Here is a 19,492-nt window from a genome sequence, read left to right on the forward strand (position 1 = left end):
GTGGGATAAGACTGTCTCACCCTAGAGTTGATGTTCTGGGACCACACATCACGTTGCCTGGCTGTCTCTTACAGAAGCTGTTTTAAAATTATTTGTGTAAATGGTTTTAAGGATGAGGTTATCATACCTAAAGGTAACAGAAATACCTTTCATAGTTGACACTCTTAGCAGGAAATTCATAACATCTTTGAATATCAATTTGCCTATGTATTTTTTTTTCTTTTTTTCTTTTTAGGACCACACCTGCAGCATGTGGAAGTTCTAGGGCTAGGGGTCAAATCAGAGCTGCAGCTGCTGGTCTGTGCCACAGCCACAGCAATGCTGGATCTGAGCCACATCTGTGACCTGTACTGCAGCTTGTGCCAATACTGGATCCTTAACCCACTGAGTGAGGCCAGGGATTGAACCCACATCTTCATGGATACTAGTTGGGTTCTTAACCCACTGAGTCACAAAGGGAAATCTTTTTTTTTTTTTTTTTTTTGCTTTTAAACTTTTTTAAAAATAAAATACTGTTGATTTACAATATTGTGTCTGCTGTACAGCAAAGTGATCCAGTCTTATATATCTATGTAATATATGTAGATATAATGTAATAATATATATACACATATATAATATAATAACATATACATTATTTTTCTTATATTATCTTCCATCGTGTTCTACCCTAAGAGACTGGATATAGTTTCTGGTGCTATACAGTAGGACCTCTTTGCTTATACATTCTTAATGTAATAGTTTGCATCTACTATTGATTAAAGGGGTAGAATGCATAGAAAGCATATGGAAGGCTAGGGAAAGATCACTGGAAACATTCTGTCTGTCTTCCTGACACTTTGTCTCCGTAAAGTTATTTTTACTTTATAACCTACAGTTATTTGGGTACAGCCCAAATGCTGGGGCCGATGGTGTCTACAGGAGGGACATCAGAAACACAAAGTCAATTGTGTAGGAGGTTCAGCAATAAATCCACTTCCTGGTAATCTTACTCTGACCACCTTTGTCTGCCCTACTCTCACCTGCCATGAACCTCAGACCTAGGAGAGAAGGATCCCACTCATATATCCCTGAATGCGGAGGGCTTTCCTGGAGCTCTGTTGATGACAGACTGCAGTTCTGCATTCTCTCACCATGCTCTCTCCTTCAGAGAAATGGAATTCTGCTCCTGGGTCTAAGGGCCAAGAACTTGCTGCCTGTTGCCAAATGTCTCTAATTGCTGCTTTTGGACTGCTTGCAAAATTGTTTGCATATTTTCTGATGAGGTGATGGTGATATTATAATAACTCCTCTTTCTGATCTATGTTCCTGGTCCTATACCCTGCTGCTCTGGATAGATTTTTCTCTTTAGTTTATAGCTGAATCTTTGGAAGATGGAGACACGGGAGAGGGCAAACTGACTGACTCTAGTTCCTATTGTGAGAGTCAAAGGAACTTGGCTTTGATCAGATGTATGGGCTCAAACTTGGATCTGCCACTTACTTGCTGAAGGACCTTGACAGACTGTGAATTTGAGTTACTTCATCCTTAAAACAGGGATAAAGTTCTTACCTCCAAAGACTGCTTTGAGGATGATATGTTAGATAGTTGGCATAGAGTGGGTAGCACCATCCTGGGTGTTCTCATTCTTTTTCTCAAGTTTTCTGGTTCTTCTGATCTGAACCATCCACAGGCAACAGAACTCCCAGGCATTCTAGCAGAATGAAGCATCTCCACTAAAAAGATGTGTGATTCTGAGCTAACTGTAGCCATGCCCTGGGATTTGGAGTCTAGAAACATAGGATATAAAAGTTCATGCCATATGACTTGTACATAAGACTCATTTTAATGCAACTATTAGCATGTAAAGCCAACACAAAGGAAGCAAATAATTCACAGATATTTCCTCTTTTCAGAATTCTGTGGCCTGAACTGGAGCTCAAAATGTTGGTTGGTAAAAACCCTATGGTGATCTGCAGTGGCTACCTCCCATCGATTCAGGCTTCTAGGAAACATATGGGAAATTTTAGAGAGGATGCTGTGTAGTTACAGAATATAAAATCTCCTGCCGCATGTCCGTTGGATCTGATTTTTGTCAGTCTTGGTCTAATTTATCTTGCCTGCAGGTGTATTTACTGAGAAAAACCTCACCCATCGGCCCAAGAGTATTTGCCCCAGCTTCTGAGCCATCAGAATTGGAGCAAGATATTTATCAGCAAACTCAGCATTATCATTTTTGGATTTTAGGGTATAAACTGGTGAGTATCTGGCAAAGGTTTAGCTGAAACTTCCTATTCTGTCCCGGAGGCCGCTTGTCAACTGGGCATTAGCTCTGAGTCTCTGCATTTATAGGCTTAATGAAGTATTTTTTAAAAAATGCATTTTATTCAAGCATATTTTCTTTACCATATTGTGTTAGTTTCTGGTATACATCAAGGATACATCAAGTTGATTCAGTTTTATACATTTTCTTTTTATTTTCTGTTATCATTTATTATAAGATATTGAATACAGTTCCCTGTGCTATACAGTAGGATCCTGTTGTTTATCCATTGCGTATATAATAATAGTAGGTTTTATATACATATATATATACATGTATACTTACATATATGTATATATATGTAATATAAAATAGTTTGCATTGATTTATGAATTCTTAAAAAAAAAATCCTGGAGAACACAGAATGTTAAAGTACTACTTTTGCTTTTGTATCCCCATCCAGAGTCACTGAGAACAGTTGTGAAGATACATGGTTACAACAAAAAAACAGAGTTTCCATTGTGGCTCAGCAGAAATGAATTTGATTAGTAACCATGAGGATGAAGGTTCAATACCTGGCCTTGCTCAGTGGGTAAAGGATCCCGTGTTGCTATGAGCTGTGATGTTGGTTGCAGTTGCGGCTTGGATCCTGCATTGCTGTGTGTGTGGCGTAGGCTGGCAGCTACAGATCTGATTCGATCCCTAGCCTGGGAACCTCCATATACCACAGGTGTGGCCGTAAAAAGAAAAAAAAAAAGATACATGGTTAATATACAACATAAGTGTGTAACGTTCACATAGACTTTTTTGTGAACGATGCTGCCTTGAGTTGGGCAGTGCACAACCTGCCCAGTGGTACATGGTGAGCAACTGGACTCTAGACCAGTGCCTGGTATCCAACAGAAGGGGTCGTTTTCACGGATATTTTGAATGCCATTCCACTTCCTGATTAGGACTCACATATTGACCCCCTGATAACAAAACTTTCTTAAACTCTACCAGAATTTTTCAAACTCTCTGCCCATGTTTTATGTTCCAGCTCTGTTTGCTTAGTTCACATCTGCCACATACAGGTGGTTTACTGCTTCCTTCCAGGTCTGCCTTACTATAATGCTAGCCTGTCTCATTCTTGAGCCTGTTCCTCTCATAAAGACCCACACTCTTAGATTTATCCAGTGGATCTGAAAAGGTGGATCACCAATAAACAGTTGTGGTTTTTCTCAACACAAAGATAGTAAGTGTTTCATTCAAATGGGCATCCATTCAAAGAAGAGGAGATCTACAATTTCTTGGATCTGAGAATACTTTGTGCACACAAAACAATGAGCAAGGATGTGACAGCATTTCAGAAGGAGCAGTATGCAGCCAATAACCTTTTTTCCAGCTCTGACCCTGGCAAAGCTATCTGCAGTGACAGAATAATTTCTGATTGAGTGTTTCTGTTCCTCTTGTTTTTCTTCTTTGTTCTTTTTTCTCCAACATTCTGACACATTAAATTTATCACCTATGTATTTAGAAAAAGAATCTCTCCCAGGTCTTATAAATGCCATCTACATTCTGATTCTGAAGGTGCATATAGCATCCTCACTGCTGCTGACTGTCTATACTGACAGCCAACAGCACTCATGATCTGTCTCCTCAGGTGGCTCAGACTAGCTAAGGAAGAAAAAAAAATCTTATCTTCTCAGAGCCCTGAAAATGTAAAAATAGCCTGGCTGTTTATTGCACTAGGCTTTTAGACCCAGGTGTATCAGAGGAGTGGAGAAAGTGGATTGTCACTTCCCTGGCTGGATATGATGGCTTCAAAGGAAACAGAGAGGCACAGATTAAAGGGAGTGTGGCTGCACTCAGCTTTCTCTAAGGAGGCTTAAATCTCCCTCACATAGGACCTTATCAGGCTAGAAGGGGGATGCAGAAGATAAACTTTAAAAATAAATGCCCCCCCAAAAAAATTCCTGATTATCGTCTCTGCCTTCTCCACCATGTCTGGTCAGCAACGTGTTAAGTGAATTGAAACTAGATCGTGGAGAGACAGTCACAACCTGGTTATCAGTGTCAGTAAATGGAAGATAATAGCCCCACTAGAGAGTTATGAAATGGCTTGTCTTTGAGCTGCCAAAGTGTTTAGTCTCTCTTTTATTATATTCACAGCAGTAATCCGATATGTCCTGACTTCTGTCATCTGTATGTAATGCTTATCAACTCTCTGTCAGTGATTCACCCTTTTGTCAGGGACAATTATTCCTCAAAGTGCTGAGGTTACGACTGAAGCAATATTATGACTGGAAAGAAAATCTGAAAGGTGTAACACATCACAGCAAGCAATCTGGGAGCTGACGTCAAAGTAAAGGAAAACACTGTTGATAAAAGGAGAACATAAGGCAAAGTTTTGTTCTCTGTGCTGGGGGCACGGCTGGCATGGCTGAGGTCAGACGGGCAGAGGACCCCCTCTCTCAAAGATGCTTTACTAATTCATGATGGCAGGACGCGGGTGCCTCTGCCTTCGCTGCTGTGTAACCGTTGCCATTTTATATCTCCATTTACAGAGGCTGCAAATTAGGTTGTTAAAGTGTGAGCTTGGTGAAGAGAGGTGAATGGAAATAGGCTGGCACAGAATCTCTGTTTTATGACACGGATGAAAGCCCACTGCTCTGTGTGCCACCCATCCTGCCTTAACATCCTCACTTATACCTGGGGCTTGTTTTCCATGATGTACCCCTCATCATACATGAGAAGAGAGCAAAGATGGGGTGGGTACAACTGGGGTCTTACAAGGAGCCAGACTAACATTTAAGTCAGGACGAGAGCAGCTGGATGGCCGAAAACTGGTGCTTGAAATATTAAAGAATTAAAAGTTTGACAGTCAGAATTCATTTTAAATCTTGCTTCTGACCTTTAGTAGATACCTGACCTTGAACAAGAAACCTAATTTCTCTGGCTTAAGTCCTCCTATAAAAGTATAAAATACTTCCTGATAATACCTGTCTTGTAGAGTAGGTGGAGATTCCTCCAGAGATGTTGTACATAAAGTGCTTGAATAAAAGCTCAATAGACAGTATGATAAATAGTAACCAGAAATAAGATATTGTTTATTCTCTTAGAGTCTCATTTCCTCATGTATAAATAATTCAGCCCCTAACATAAGTCAGAAGACCAAGATTGGGGTGCAATATTAAAGGCTTGAGTTAGGTGCTGTAAAAATGCTGCTCCCTGATAATGGCTGTGACTGTAGAGCATGGACGCTATGAGGGTCTTGCAATTTCATGACTGCTGTAGAATTTATAGTCCAATATGTGGCAGGTGAATGGACAAGGTGATGTTCAAAATATGTAACAACAGGACATGCATGGGCCTATCGACCATTCAGAGAAGATGCCAGTTTTATGGGGTGGAATCGTGTCTTCTAGACCTTCTGCTACGCCGACCAAGAATCCTAAATTGCTGGTGAAATGGGGCCCAGCAGCTTGAGCACTTATCAGGAGCACTTGGCAAACTGAGAAGCAGGCATCTCCCCTGATATAGACATATTTTCCATTTTAACAACTTTCCTGTGCTGGTGCACCTCCGATGATGATCAGCCCTGTCTAAAGACAAGCGTAAAACTTCCCTTGTATGTGCTTAATAACCATATTTTATTTTTTAAAAATATTTGTAAGTTATTATGAAAGTTTACTTACTTTGTTGTTAGGGTGAAACCTGGTCATTGTGACATATTTAGAAAATAGAGATGATAAAAAAACAAAAATGGTCTAAAAACCTCAACATTCAACAACCATCATCATCTACATCTTGATACATTTCTCTGACCCTCCTTCTGTGGGTATATCTTTGTTATGTTCTTGATTTTAATGGGAATATATTTCATATGTTAGTATTAGGCATGAAGATCTTGGTTTTGGGAATTCCCATTGTGGCTCAGTTGTTTAAGAAACTGACTAGTATCCATAAGGATGCAGGTTTGATCTCTGGCCTTGCTCAGTGGGTTAAGAATCCCACATTGCCACAGACTGAGGCATAGGTCACAGGGTAGCTCAGATAAGGTTTTGCCATGGTTGTGACATATGTCTCAGCTGCAGTTCCAATTCAACCCCTAGCTTGAGAACTTCCATATACCACAGGTGTGGCCCTTTAAAAAAAAAAAATCTTGTTTTCAGAGAAATATTCTGTAAGCTATTTTAGAATATCAGTTGTGTTAGTCATTGTTTTTTTTTTTTTAATTAAGAAAGCATGGAATGTTACAAAATAACTTTTTGGCATTTGTCAAGATTCTTAAATGGGATTTCTTCTCTAATGCAATCAATTATTTAACTTGGATCCCTAATTTTGAGCCAGCTTCACATTTATCTAGTAAGCCTTATATAATTATGGTGTCCTAATTAGATAGAGGAAGTAAACTATTTTAGAGATTTTGTGGGGTGGGAGGCTTGTGTTCTCTTTGAGATCAGGGTTGCGTTTGCTTTGGAAAAAGAAATGGGAAGTTTTCATTTTCATATGTTCTGGACAAGTTCTTAGGGGCATGACCATGCCTTATGATCTGAAGTATAAGAATTTAAAGTTGTGAAGGGGTGAAAAAATAATCTGAATTTGAGCTATGGAGATGGAACCTTGATGTTTTCAGTTTCTTTTACAGTTATTGCCTTATTCTTGTTTCTTTTTTTTTTCTTCTTAGTCAAATATTGACACATTTTTCCCTACAAAACTTTTTAATCTTCACATTTCTATATTTCTTAGGACAGAATTGCACACAGTTGTCTCTTATTTAAAATGATCTCAGTAACTGGAGTAATTTTCCATTTCTTATTAACATTATAAGTTCTCAATTTTTACTTACTTTTCCTTGGGCAAAATATGTCCTTTGGTTGGTATTTTAAAAGGAGAAAAGAACCTATCTCTTGAGTTTGTTAATTAAATTGTTTCAAAATTCTTTTAACATTATTATACATTTCCTCTAGATTTCCTTGGACATATAATTGCTCTCAGTAAAATTTTATAATCAAATGCTCTAACTCGCTTATTTATTATTTTTTATTTAATAATGAAAATATTTAGGCTATGGAGCTGAACCTCTCTTTAAAAATCTGTTTATTACTCTGCATGTTATTATTATTTTCTAACTGCTATTTTGATTTCCATTGTTCCAGAAATTATATATTTTTAAAAATTGTATTGGATATAGCTGATTTATAATGCTGTATTAGATTCAGGCTTACAGCAAAGTGAATCAGTTATACATATACCTATATATATTCTTTTTTTCCATATAAATTATTACAGAAAATTTAGTAGAATTTCCTATGCTATATAGTAGGTCCTTGTAATTTACCTATTTTATATATATATATTCATGCGTATGTGTTAACCTCATCCTCCCAATTTATGTGCCCCCTAGAGTTTCCACATTGGTAACTCTAATTTTGATTTTGAAATCTGTGAGTTTGTTTCTGCTTTATAAATAAGTTCTTTTGTATCAATTTTAATTAGATTCCACGTATAATTGATATCATATGACATTTTTCTTTCTCTGTCTGACTTACTTCACTTAATATAATCGTCTCTAAGTCCATCCATGTTGCTGCAAATGGCATTATCTCATTCTTTTTCATGGGAAATAATATTCCATTGTGTGTATATATATATATATATATATATATATATATATACCACATCATTTTTATCTAATACTCTGTCAATGGATATTTCGGTTGTTCCCATGTCTTGACTATGGTAAGCAATGCAGCAAAAACATCAGGGTGCATGTAATTTTTTAATTATGGTTTTTTTTCAGGTATAAGCTGGGGTGGGGGGGATTGCTGGATCATATGGTGGTTCCGTATTTAGTTTTTCCTCCATACTGTTTTCCACAGTAGTTGCACCAGCTTACATTTCCATCAACAGTGTAGGTACCCTTTTCTCCACACTCTCTCCAGCATTTATTGTTTGTAGACTTTTTGATGATGGCTATTCTGACAGGTGTGAGGTGGTACCTCATAGTAGTTTTGATTTGCATTTCTCTAATAATCAGTGATGTTGGGCATCTTTTCATGTGTCTTTTTAGATCTTCTGGCCATTTTTTTGATTGGGATGGAAATTATGTTTTTAAAGACTACCTTCAATTTCTAGTGAATAGGATTTTACTTAAGCTTTTGATGTTAGTTTCTAGTTATGTTATTGTGTTCACTGAATATTAAATAGTACACATTCTACTTTGGACAATTTGTTAAGATTTTATTTTTTGAACTGTAACAATTTTTAAATATCCCACTGGTTCTATGAAAACAACAATTGATTTAATCATGATAGCAATAGGGATTCAAACCATCCTTCCTACCACTCTTCTTATTTATTTTTTGTCTTTTTGCCATTTCTTGGGCCTCTCTCATGGCATATGGAGGTTCCCAGGCTAGGAGTCTAATCGGAGCTGTAGCCACCAGCCTACGCCACAGCCACAGCAATGCGGGATCCGAGCCATGACTACAACCTACACCACAGCTCAGGGCAATGCGGGATCATTAACCCACTGAGCAAGGGCAGCGACCGAACCCGCAACCTCATGGTTCCTAGTCAGATTCGAAGGGAACTCCCCCACTCTTCTTATTTTGGCATATACTATCTTGGCATATGTTATGTGGGCCTTTAGGTAGGGAAACCAGTTAATTTTTCATTCTAGTGGGTACAATTTTGAGAGTGAAAGAAGATCTGTTAATAATTATTTCTAGACAGTAAGTTAAACTGGGATAAGGTGGGCAAACTGGGGCTTAAGGTCACACATTCTATAGCCCACATTAAATTCTTTCTGAAATAATGTGGAATGTTAATTAAATAAATAAACCTTGCAGGTATTATTTGTCGTTAAGGCTTAAATAATATCGAAATAGTATTTGTGATCTAATATACGATCACTTATAAGTAATCCCTCAGTGCTGAAAAAAAGTCCCTACTTCTTAATTGGCAGTTTAGATGCATTTTATATATCCCTGAAAGCAACTTCAAGTCCTTCCAAATGGAAAAGATCTAATATTAATTAAATAATTAAGGACTTCATTATCATATTATAAGATTAATTGATCCATGTGTAAACAATTCGATTCTGCATCTGGTGCATGATAAATGAATGAGATTTATGGTTTTATATATATGTATAAATAAATACATTTATGTATAAATAAGTATATATATTATGTACATGTATATACATTTACATTTTATTTCCTTTTTAGTTTTTATTTAATTTTTTATTACAGTTGTATATATCTAGTCACTTGTGATGTAACGATGGAGGATAATGTGAGAAAAATAATGTGTGTGTATATATATGTATGTATTACTGGGTCACTTTGCTGTACAGCAAAAATCGACAGAAAATTTTATTTCTTTAAGCAAAAAATTATGCACATGATGTACAGCATAATTAAAATATATCCTGTTATGGTCACTTTTATCTTGATATGGCTTAAAATTTTAGAAACAACAGAATCATGTTTATAATAAGACCATGGGATTTTATTTTATTTATTAAATCACTTTAAATGACAGTAAGCATGCTTTTGAAACTTAAAAAAATTTATGGTTTAGATATAGAAAGCTGTGTTCATTTTCCAGAAAGTAAAGTATTAAAGTGAAGTTTTAAAATTATAATTTTCAAATAGTATTAAGCTATTAAATGTAAAACATAAAAAAAAAGTGACTGAACAAACATAGAGGATGAAATGCATAGGAGTAAAAGTGGTTTCAATGCTCAATATATCTTGAGATTCAGGCCTATGCCAAGATGAATTTTAGGAATAAATGAAGTTTATTTTTTCAATCCCGTGTCTCTCCACTAAATGTACATCATATTTGTAAATTAATACGTAATTTCACTTAGCACTGAGAAATTTGGCCTTGATTTTTTTTCCCTTGAATATTTTAGGCTAAATTTCCAAAGTGCTTTAAAGAAATTCAAAAATTTTAAAGACGTATTAAAAGCAACCTAAATGTCAAACAATTAAACATGGACACAACATATACATAAGTGCATTATATTGATTTATGTTGATATATATATATACTACGCATAGTAAGGCACACACATTTATAATTGTGAAGTTATTGTACATGTTTTTACATTTGCAAACTTTCTGTATACAAAGGCAGAAATAGAAGTTTATTCATCTTTTGGGAGGTCAGGATCACTTTGGGTAATTTATTTGCTTGTGAAAAGTATGAGTGGACAAAATGACTACCTCCAATCATTAACCGAATATCTTAGGTCAGATTTCTTAGAGTGGCTTTCAAATCTGATTAGAAATTTGAAATGCTGTTGTGCCTATATATGGGCATGGTAATGAACACTCTCAAGGAGATATAAACACTCTAGAGGACATCAGAAGCACATTTAGCTCAAGGCAGGCAGTGCCAGTGGGTACCTAGTCACTTTTTCTTTCTCTTTTGATCGTCTCTTAGGAGCCTATCAGAAAATAACATTGATAACAAAAATGGTGTTGTAAATTCCTTTGTACCTGACCACTTTCCTCCATTTAACCCCACTTATGTTTCCCCCAGCACCGAAATTGCACATCGGCAAGAGCACTAATAATGCAGACTCCCTTCTTTATGCCTGTTGTGATGGAGTAAGGGTTTGGGACTTCCAGCTGTAGGTTGTTGGAGACCTAGAGCAGGTTTCCATGGCAAGTAACTAATCCACAAATGGAAGGTGATGGGGTACCTCAGTTTCCAGATCTCTAAAAGATCTTGTGTTCTATGGCATGAATTAATTGCTCAAGATCACGGTACATGAAGTTCTCACAAACTGGTACACGCATGTATCCTTGCAAGAGAGTGTGGTTGGTGCTCATAGATACCAACTGCATCAACCACAGGTCTACTAGAGAAATGGAATCTGTATATCTATAGATAGTAGATCGATCGATCAATCAATTGATAGATAGATAGATAGATAGATAAAGAGAGAGAGAGAGAGAGGAAGAGATTTTAGTGCAAGAAATTGACAGATTTGACTGTGGGTGTTGATGAACCAAATCTGTCAGCTGTAGGGCAGGACAACAGGCTGGACCCTCTTGGGTAAGAGCTGTTGCTACAGTCCAGAAGCTGCATTTCTTCTTCCTTAGGGAGATCCCAGTTTGGTTCTTCAGACTGGATGAGACCTACCTTGATTATTGAGGATAATCTCCATCACTTAAAATTAGCTTATTGTAGATATTAATCACATCTAGAAAATACCATCACAGCAACAACTAGTTTAATGTTTGATTGCTTAACTATGTACTGTAGCCTAGTCAAGCTAGGCATCACATCAACCACAGGTATTCTGAGGTCATCTTATTAGAATATTTTGGGACTGTCATGAAAATGTATGATAGTCATCAGCTCAGTTACATTATGTTTCAGGGGCAGGGAGAATTGCTAATTTTTATTTCATTTATTTTGGAGTCAAATTACCTGTGAAGGTGGAGTCAGGGCATTGTACATCTTCTCTGACAAAACCATAGGAATCCATACAGACTGGTCAGCCACTTTGGGTTTTGGACAACAGTTGCTGCACAAGCTTCTAGCAGGAAGTAAGGCAATTAAAAGTGCTCTCTAAGCTGTGTTATACCCAACAGCCCTGAGAACAATGATTGGCATCAATGATTGGCATCAATGATTGGCATCAGCCAGAACAATGATTGTTTGGGGTCATGGGGGACCTGGATCAAATGAACTGAAATCATATACTAAAGGGACTAAAACCACCTTCTTGTGAAGCAGAACCTCCCTATTAGCTACTGGGCTAAAGTTGTTTGTGAGAGGAATGAACAAGGGGGAGGTAGTGTGGCTCATATTACATTTTAAAAATTATAACTGACTAAACTACTCTTCATGCAGCTGGGTGGTTAACCCAAGGACTCTGGAGTCAGACAGTTTGAGTTAGCAACCTGACATCACTCCTTAATCCTAGAGTGACCTCGGCACAGCAATCTGGAAGATGGGGTGCATGAATGCACTAACTTGAAGGGCAGTTATGAGGGAGACATGAGTAAGAACATATTAAGCCCTTCACCCATGTAGAATAAGAGTTGGGCATGTGGCAGGTACATGCTCAAATAATGGTACCTAGTATTGACGATGCTACTGTTGATACGTCCCTATGCAGGCACTGCACATGCTCCATCCTATTAAGGCCTCGCAATATGCTTATTGGTTCTTCTGCATCAAAGGAACAGAGAATCAGAGAGGTTATGAGCTTCCTCACTGTCCAAGAGGTAGTGAGTGGAAATATTTGATCGGCAAACAATTTCAAACTGACTTGCTTTGAAATCAAATCAGATCTGAATTGCTAGACTAAGCTAGCTTTCTAACAGAGAATTGAAGTATCAGGAATAAATTGCACATTTTTGATCTGCAAAAAAGTCTCTAATATGCTATTTTCAATCCCTTGATTCTGTTTAGTATCATTTACATTCGGTTTCTGTCCATCTCTAATGAGCTTAAACAGTGTGCACTCAGAGCCCAGGAGGGTCACTCATTGAAGTCAGTGTCCAAGTCATCCAATATTGCCTCTCCAGTGCTGTCAATGTGTTAATGTATCTGAATGTGCTGTACATGGATAAGCTATCTTTTTACAGTAAACGAGGATATTAATAGAGATGCTATAAACATGATATTTATCTGATAGTACATAACTTGTTTTGATTCTACTGACAAGGAGAAATGGAGAAGTCCACTATCTTGTGAAGGAAGAAATATGGGGGCATATTCCTAATGGAAGAGTGACAAAGGATTATTCTGAAAAGCGCAGGTTTTCAAGCATATTTAGTCTTAAAAAAGTGAAGTCATGGAATAACAAAAAATTAGGGTGACGGGATAAGGATAATCAAAACTCTCTGTCCCTAGGTTCCATTCGGAGCTGGAAAAATGGGGCCACTGCTTACATGGTGATGTCCTCAGTGGGTGCAAAGAAAATATAGACATGGTCAACTCTTGTCCCACATCTGTGCTCTGTGTGAAGGGCTCTGGAGTCAGCTTATGCACAGTGAGTGATGATGAAGGGAAACAATCTACTTATAGAAGGAAAAACGACTAAAATGTTTCCAGGAGGGTAAAATGAAGTGTGTGAAAGTCTTTGATTCAAGTTTGATGTGATACTGAAATGTCTGATCCCCTTGATTTTGGGGGGCCAGGAAACAGACTGGAAGGCTATTTTTTCATCCCTTTCAAAAGAAGGAGAACCCTTTCAAAAGAAGGAGAACTCTGCAAAGGAAAATCTGGGAAAACTGATACTAATTCTGACCAAGATTGTGGAACTAATTGTTAGAGAGAATCAATATAAATTCCCTAAGTATAATAACATAAGACCTCTGTCTGCTTTTTTCTTTTTCTCACACAAAGTTACAGTGGCAGCCATGATACGGATGGATTTCAGGGAGGTGTATATGAGTCCTCTCCAGAAATACCCATAAACAAAGAGGGAAATGAGTGTGGATTTGTTGCTGTTAGGAGACTGAGTTACTGCATCATGAATTGTTGGAGGGTGAGATGCAATCTAGTTTAAATTTGTGTTTCTCTTTTTTCATTTTTAAACATTTTATTGAAACATAATTGTTTTACAATGTTATGTCAATTTCAGCTGAATAACGAAGTGATTTGGTGACATATATATATATATATATACACACACACACATCCATTCTTTTTCAGATTCTTTTTCCAATATAGATTGTCGCAGAATATTGAGTACAGTTTCCTGTGCTATACAGCAGGTCCCCACTGGCAAGTCATTACATGTAATGCAGTGTGCAACGTGCTTATGTCACTCCTCATGATTTTTTAAAAATATGTCTAATTTAACGGGTCATATTTATCATGTACTAAATTTTAATAACACTTGAATATATTTCTGGGTATCATATTCTGTTCTACTGGACTGTCTCTGCATATGCCAATACACATTGGTTTGACTAAAGTGGATTTATGTCCTACATCCCCTCTTTTAAGGGTTAATTTGGTCATTCTTGCCAGTTTACTGTTTTTAACTGAATTTTATTCATGGTGTTTTAAATCCAAGAAGAAGGTATCTGTTGATATTATTGTGTTAAATATAAAAATTATCTTGGGGGATATTATATTCATGACATTTTCTACCCCAAAACATGACATATTTCTCAATTTGTTCTAGTCAACTTTTGTGTCTTTCCATAGGGTTTTAAAACTTTATCATGTTTGTTTGTCTCTTTTTAAATATGGTATTTCATTCCATTTCTGTATATAATAACATTTGTATTGATTTTCCTGAATTTTAGTTATGCAGTCATTCCAAATAAATATTATTTATCTCTCTATTTTCAATTATTATGTCTCAAAATGCTTTCTATTAACTAGTTGCATTGGTTATTTCCTCCAACTTCATTTTTATAAAGTCATGAGAGTAAATACAGATGGACAAAGCATTGAAAGCATTACTTATATGTGTTAAATTGAAGAATTTTTTCCTAAATTCTCTTCATACTCTGGTTTATTTTCCGATTAAATAAAAATTTCACCTTTGACTAAATTCTACCAATTCATTCTTTCTTATTTAGAAAATTTGCTTGAGTGCTTTTCCTTAACATGCCCTCTAAACATTTACAGAATAAAATCTAGTAAACATACTAGATTGTAGGTTATTTAATATTGTAGAAAGATACTGGGCTTGGATCTATTATAAGCCTAATCTTGAATCTTGCTTCTACCACTCACTAACTCTTTCACTGTGGACAATAGAACCTGTTGGAGTTAGTTTTCATTGTTATAAAATAAGATATTCTGTAAAGAATGAATTCATTTTGAAAAGTTTTCATAAAATGCCTAATAAAATGTCCAGCACTCAAACGCATCAATTAATATATTTCTTGCATCCTTCCATGAGGGCAGGTATAGTGTCTAGCTAGTCACCACATCCTAGTAGAACACCTTGACTCTGCAGGTATTCAAAACGTGTTTCCTGAATTCGAAATTGCAGATGGAAAATGTCTGCTGAGTATGATTACTTTTCCTGTTTTTCTAAGGTATACTAGAGAAATAAGGAAGAAGTGAAGGAAAATATTTTCTGCATAGCAACTTTGTGTTCTCACTTTTTATCCAATCACAAACCTGGCATGAGAGAATCATTCTTACTTTACAAATGAGATTCTGGCTCAGACAAACTAAGTTAAACTAACAAGAGTTAGATCTAGAGATTGAAGCCATCTCTTCTACATGTAATTCAGTGACCAATGCAGACCTGTAATTTGATAAAGGAAGATTAAAAAAATCATTCTCCACGTTGCTGTGGCTCTGGCGTAGGCTGGCGGCTGCAGCTCCAATTCGACCCCTAGCCTGGGAACATTTACATGCCGCAGGAATGGACCTAGAAAAGGCAAAAAGACAAAAAAAAAAAAAAATTCTATGACTTATTCCCAGAGGCTTTTTGAATGCTTACTATCACGTGTTGTGATCATTTCAGAAATAAGCACTCGCATACATTGTATATACGAATGAAAATTGCTGTAACATTTCTAAAAGGTGAGTTTCACAGTCTGTCAATGGTTTAAAAACAGCTTAAGCCTAATAAGCAGATATTGTCTTATCTAGGAATATACCTTAACAATATAATCAGAAATGTGATGCTGATTGTTCTCCAGTGAGATCTCCACATCTCCACCTTTTCCTCTAGTATCCGAAGTCCTTAGGGACCTGCTTTTGACTCTGCTTGTTCATTACCCTCAGCCTAGGTGAGCTCAGCTTTTTTCATGTCTTCAAACACCAACGATATGATGGTATCCCTCCAGAATGTATTTTTTTCCTAATAATCCCACATCTCTCCTGAAACTAAGACCTGTACTTTCCAACTGCTTCATGGACATGTCTGTTTGTTCATCATAAAAGTAATGAAACACAAATATAAAACAATAATCTCTATAATATCTTACATCCCACTTCCAAACATATTCCTCTTTTGATGATCACAGTCAATGAATATCATCACCAACTACCCCACCCAATTACTCAAACAAAACATTGGATAAGAAATTTGACCCTTTGCTGTCCTTTATTTCCCCACCATCCATCCTGAATGTTCCTACTGACTTTGCCTTCTAAATATCTATGAAATCCATTGAGCCTTTGTTCCAAAGCTTTGCCAGTGTTAGCACAAGCTAACATCTTATCTTGCTCAGGAGCCAAAAGAGCTTCCTTGCATGTTTTCCCCTTGGGCCTTCAGTATTCCTCTCCTCTAGTCCTTGTTGCACCTTGACATTTGGGGCAGGAGAAGGGCTTTTTCTAAACACAAATTCAGTTTATCTATTCACTTTTAAAACACGTCCATGGGTTCCACTTAGGATGAATTTAAACAAACCAGACCTCCTAGAATCTGCCACTCTCGCCTGCCACCAGCCCACTCTACTGTGTTCTTTGCCCATGGGAACCATTGTCCATTTTGGAATAACCTACATATTCTAGACATTCTTGTATCTTTTGGCCTTCCCATCTGATATTCTCTTTGCTTGGAACTCCTCTAGGAGTTTTATAGTGTCTGGCCTTATATTTAGGTCTTTAATACATTTTGAACTTATTTTTGTGTATGGTGTAAGAAAATGTTCTAATTTCATTCTTTTATATGCAGTTGTCCAGTTTTCCCAGCACTATTTTTTTGAAGAGGCTATCTTTCCTCCACTGTATGTTCTTGCCTCCTTTGGCATAGATTAATTGACCATAAGTGTTTGGGTTTATTTCTGGACTTTCTATACTATTCTTTTGCTCTATATTTCTGTTTTTGTGCCAGTACCATACCATCTTGAAAATTGTAACTTTTTAGTAGGGTCTGAAGTCAGGGAGCCTGGTTCTTCCTGTCCCATTTTTTCTTTTTAGTATAGCTTTGGCTATTTGAGGTCTTTTGTGTTTCCATACAAATTTTAAAATATTTTCATTTAGTTCTATAAAGAATGTCATTGGTAATTTGATAGGAATTGTGCTGAATCTGTAGATTGCTTTAGATAGTATTATCATGAGAGCAATCCAAGAACATGGTATATTTCTCCATCTATATTTGTCTTCTTTGATGTCTTTCGTCAGTGTCATAGTTTTCAGAGTACAGGCCTTTTATCTATTTAGGTAGGTTTATTCCTAGATATTTTATTGTATTTGATGCAATCGTAAATGGGATTGTTTTCCTAATTTCTCTTTCTGATATTTCATTGTTAGTATTTAGAAATGTAGTCAATTTCTGTGTATTAATTTTGTGTCCTGTTACTTTACCAAATTCATTGATGAGCTCTAATAGTTTTCCGGTAGTGTCTTTACGATTTTCAAAGAATCCCCATCTGCAAACAGTGATAGTTTTACTTCTTTTACAACTTTGATTCCTTTTATGTCTTTTTCTTCTCTGATTTCCATGGTTAGGACTTCCAAGACTATGTTGAATAACATTGGTGAAAGAGTACATCCTTGTCTTGTTCCTGATCTTGGTGGAAATGCTTTCAGTTTTTCACCATTGATAATGATGTTAGCTGTGGGTTGGTCATAAATGACTTTTATTATATTGAGGTAATTCATCTCTATGCCCACTCCCTTGGGAGTTATTATCAGGAATTGGTGTTGAATTTTGTCAAAAGCTTTTTCCTGCATCTATTGAGATGATCATGTGCATTTTATTTTTTAATTTGTTGATGTGGTGTATCATATTGATTGATTTGTGGATACCGAAGAATCCTTGCATCCCTGGCATAAATCTTACTTGATGATGATGTATAATCTTTTTAATGTATATTTGTAAGCGGTTTGCTAATATGTTGTTGAGGATTTTTGCATCTATGTTCTTCAGTTATATTGGCCTGTAATTTTCTTTTTTGTGGTATATTTGTCTGGTTTTAGTATCAGGGTAATGGCTTCATAGAATGAGCTTGGGAGTGTTCCTTCCTCTGCAATTTTCTGGAAAACTTTCAGAAGAAGAGATGTTAACTCTTCTCTGAATGTTTGGTAGAACTCAGCTGTAAAGCCATCAGTTTCTGGAATTTTGTTTTTTGGAAGTTTTTAAATCACATTTTAAATTTCAGTACTTGTGATTGGTCTATTCATATTTTCTGTTTCTTCCTGGTTCAGTCTTGATAGGTTTTACCTTTGTAAGAATCTGTCCATTTCTTCTAGGTTGTCCAATTTAGTAGCATATGGTTGCTCTTAGTAGTCTCTCATGATCCTTTGTATTTCTGCAATGTCAGTTGTAACTTCTCCTTTTTCATTTCTAATTTTATTGATTTGAACCCTCTCCCCCTTTTTTTTGATGAGTCATTCTAACAGTTTATCAATTTTGTTGATCTTTACGAAGAACCAACTTTAGTTTCATTGATCTTCTCAATTGTTTTCTTCATCTCTATGTTATTAATTTCTGCTCTAATCTTTATGATTTATTTCCTTCTACTAATTTTGGGCTTTGTCTCTTCTTCCTTTTCTCAGTGCTTAAGGTGTAAGGTTAGGTTGTTTATTTGCATTTTTCTTCTTTCCTGAAAAAAGACTGAATTGCTATAAACTTCCCTCTCAGAACTGCTTTTGCCGTGTCCCATAGGTTTTGAATAGTTGTATGTTCATTGTCATTTATCTCTATGTATCTTTTAATTTCCCCTTTGATTTCTTCAATGATACATTGATTGTTTAGTAGCATATTGTTTAGCTTCCAAGAGTTTGTGTTTTTTGCCGTTTTTCTTCTTGTAGTTTATTTCTATTCTCAAAGCACTGTGATCAGAGAAAATGCTTGAAATAATTTTAATTATTTTAAATTTATCAAGGCTTGATCTATGGCCCAAGATGTGATCTATCCTGGAGAATGTTGCATGTGCACTTGAAAAGAAAGTATATTCTGTTGTTTTGGGGTGAAAAGTTCTATATCAGTTAAGTCTACTTGGTATAGTGTATCATTTAAGGGCTGTGGTTCCTTGCAGATTTTCCATCTGGATGGTCGGTCCATTGCTGTAAGTGAGGTGTTAAAGTCCCCCACTATTACTGTGTCACTGTGATTTTTCCCTTTTATGTCTGTTAGCTGCCTTATATATTGTGCTGCTCCTATGTTGGTGCATATATATTTAAAATTGTTATTTCTTCTTGTATTGATTATTTGGTCATTATGTAATGTCCTTCTTTGTCTCTTGTGACCTTCTTTATTTTAAAATTTATCTTATATGAGTATTGCTATTCATGCTTTTCTGTAATTTCTATGTGCATGTAATATTTTATTCCATTCCCTCGCTTTAAGTCTGCATGTGTTCT

The 19,492-nt window shown here is 36.3% G+C and overlaps 1 long non-coding RNA gene across 1 annotated transcript in view; it reads left to right on the forward strand.

The window, feature by feature from the left end:
• The window catches only part of LOC106504490 (uncharacterized), a 754,869-nt gene that overhangs the window by 689,892 nt on the left and 45,485 nt on the right, over nt 1-19,492 (forward strand). Inside the window, exons 11-14 of the long non-coding RNA XR_014810930.1 lie at nt 2,106-2,237; nt 2,706-2,972; nt 13,115-13,253; nt 13,610-13,751. This is a non-coding gene — a long non-coding RNA (uncharacterized LOC106504490). The remainder of the gene's footprint in view (nt 1-2,105; nt 2,238-2,705; nt 2,973-13,114; nt 13,254-13,609; nt 13,752-19,492) is intronic.

The sequence above is a fragment of the Sus scrofa genome, chromosome 7, assembly GCF_054392235.1.
Source record: "Sus scrofa isolate SSC_HxYL_T2T_F1_AM1 chromosome 7, Sscrofa_HxYL_maternal_Yorkshire_Landrace_v2.0, whole genome shotgun sequence".
NCBI classification, from domain to species: Eukaryota; Metazoa; Chordata; class Mammalia; order Artiodactyla; family Suidae; genus Sus; species Sus scrofa.